General features: G+C 54.7%; 1 protein-coding gene across 3 annotated transcripts in view; it reads right to left on the reverse strand.

Moving 5' to 3' along the window:
- Positions 1–1,461, reverse strand: part of USF1 (upstream transcription factor 1) — a 14,044-nt gene extending 12,583 nt beyond the window's left edge. For 2 of the 3 annotated variants that reach the window (XM_015408338.1, XM_015408337.1), the window contains exon 1: positions 1,179–1,461. The gene's annotated coding sequence lies outside the window, so the exon portion shown is untranslated. The remainder of the gene's footprint in view (positions 1–1,178) is intronic. The other variant, XM_015408339.1, reaches the window with a different exon arrangement.
- Positions 1,462–2,755: the final 1,294 nt, after the last annotated feature.

The raw sequence follows: 2,755 nt of genomic DNA on the forward strand, positions 1-2,755 counted from the left end.
AGGAAGCTACCTTGTGCCAAATCATGGCTTTGGTCCATCTACCTCAGTATTCTCTGCTCTCACTGGCGGCACCTCCCCAGGCTCTCAGGTAGACAGGGGACTTGCCAGCATCCAAGACCGTGCCAGAGAATGATTTTGGGTCCCTCAGCGTATAAAGCAAGTGCCAGGATGCCCAGCTACTTACCCCCCCCATCTAACCTGCGCATTTGCCAACCGTTCCATTACAACAGCTTCTAATAAGTTGTCCTCAGGCCACTGGCCTACCTAGTTCTTCTCTGACCAGCAGCCACTCTCCAAGGTCTCAAGCAGAGAGAAGTCTTTCCCAGCACCTGCTCCCTGAAACCCATTGAGATAAAATCACAGAGTTGGCACGGGCCCTACAGGCCATCTAGTCCAACCCCCTGCTCAATGCAGGATCAGCCTAGAGGATCCCTGACGAGCGTTTGTCCAGCCGCTGCTTAAAGACTGCCAGTGCCAGGAACTGAACCCGCAGGACCTTCCGTGTGTGCAAAAGGCGGGCTATGGACTCGGCCTTAGTGAGGCAATCGGCCTCGTCCGCTCGCCACAGCCTACTCCGACGGAGAGTAGTTCTCCGGGGTCTAGGCCAGCCCTGCTACCCACAGCCCTTTTAACTGAAGCTACCAGGAACTAGGACCAGGCTCCGTCCTGCCAACAAAGCCGAAGCTCTCCAGGGGCTTTTGCAGCCCTGTCCTCCCAGATGCTTTCAACGGGAGACCGAGACCGGGGCTTTCGGCACGCGAAGCCGACGCTCTGCCGCCGAGCCAAGGCCCCACCCCTGGATACCATGAAAACGCAAGGAACACGCTGCGTCTCGGTGAGACAAGGAGACAGCCAATAAGCAAACCGGGGCCGGGTCTCCGGTCTCCCGGCCGGAGCGCACGAAGACCGAGCCCCCTCCCCATGCACTGGACGCCACGGCCCCCCGGCTCGTTACACCCGAGGACTCGAGCGAGCACAACGCGTTGTTCGCCGCAGTCGCTCCCGTTCGCCGTGGGGAAGCGGCTCCAAGGAAACAAAGGCAGCTCTTTCGGGGGTCGTTGGGAGGGGGGGAGCGTCCAGCCAGGCAAACCCGCCGCACCGCCCGCTGAGCTGGTGGAAGGCGCCAGGCCGAGGCCGCCGAGCAGGCCAAAGCCCGGGGGCCGAACCGCGTCACTCACCGAGCCGAGCCTCCTCCGGGGGAAGCCAGCCTCGCCTGCAGCCCCTTAGACTTCCGAGGCCTCCGACATGCAGGAAGCGAGGCCACCACACCGCCGGGCCTCTCCCCCTCGCCGGGTTGGGTGGTCTCCGGGGGGGGGGAAGGCGCCGTTCGGGCCCGGTCTTCGACAAAAACTCTCCGGTTGGGGTGGGATCCGCCGCAGCGTGGCCCGTCACTTCCGGGCCAAATATGTTTACTTCCGGTCAGGCAGTGGGGAGCCGACGCCCGACCTTTGAGGGTCCGTACGCGAAGAGGGGGCGGGGCTTGTCCTGGCGTCGCGTGTCACTTCCGTTCTTGAAGTGCTTCATTTCCGGTAGAAGCTCTGCTTGGGACTGGGGGGTTGTGCGTGAGCTCGTAAACGAAGGAGACTGCTGAAGCCTTAACAGTTTTGTTCTCTTCGCTTTTAGTAAATGCCGTGGTGGACTGCAGTTTTCTCATCTGCCATTGGTGGGCTAGGCAGACAGCAAAACAGAAGTCCAGGAGTACCTTAAAGACTAAGGCATATTCCGCTAAATTGGAATCAGGTGGGTAGCCGTGTTGGTCTGAAGCAGCAGAACGAAGTTGGAGTCCAGTGGCACCTTTAAGACCAACCAATTTTTATTCAAGGCATAAGCTGTCTGAAGAACTGTGCGTGCACACCAAAGCGTATACCTTGAATAAAACCTTGTTGATCTTAAATGTGTCACTGGACTCAAACTTTGTTTATTCCACTATGAGCTTTCGTGAGACAGAGTTCTTCTTGAGATATGATGGCAACAAAGAAACTCATTTAGAAGAAGAATTATTGGATTTATACCCCGCCCTTCACTCGGAGTCTCAGAGCAGCTCACTATCACCTTCTTTTCTCCTTCCCACAACAAACACCATGTGAGGTAGGTGGGGCTCTGAGGGAAGTGCTCTTGAAGGAGAACAGCTCTGAAAGAACTTGTGACTGACCCAAGGTCACCCAACAGTTGTGTGTGAAGGAGAACCACTTTTTTTGTTGTTCAGTCGCACAGTCGGAGTCTTGACTCTTCGCGACCCCATGGACCAGATCCCGCCAGGCCCTCCTGTCTTCCGCTGTCCTCTGAATTTGCTCAATTTCATGTTCGTTGCATCGATGATGCTGTCTAACCATCTCATCCTTTGCCATCCCCGTCTTCTTCGACCTTCAATCTTTCCCAGCATCAGGGTCTTCTCCAGTGATTGCTCCCTTCTCATTTGGTGGCCACTACAGCAAACTAAATTAGAGGAATATATGTTTTTCATTTTTATAGTACCATTGTACAGCAAACTAAATTAGAGGAATATATGTTTTTCATTTTTATAGTACCATTGTATTGTAGCAAAGCTTCTGTTTTGTTTTGCTACAATAGACTAACATGGCTAACCCACTGAAACTTTGTGCATGGCCATGAATGGAAAGTGAGCTTGGGTGCTCCTGGAGCTGCCAGAATCCAAAGAATCCATCCCTTCTTGGGCAGCTTCTGCCACTACTCAGTTCTGAATCCAGTTTCCAGGGACACAAGCCCTGATAAAGTAGTTTGAATTGAGGGAGGT

The sequence above is a fragment of the Gekko japonicus genome, unplaced genomic scaffold (assembly GCF_001447785.1).
Source record: "Gekko japonicus isolate JY-2015 unplaced genomic scaffold, Gekko_japonicus_V1.1 scaffold457, whole genome shotgun sequence".
NCBI classification, from domain to species: Eukaryota; Metazoa; Chordata; class Lepidosauria; order Squamata; family Gekkonidae; genus Gekko; species Gekko japonicus.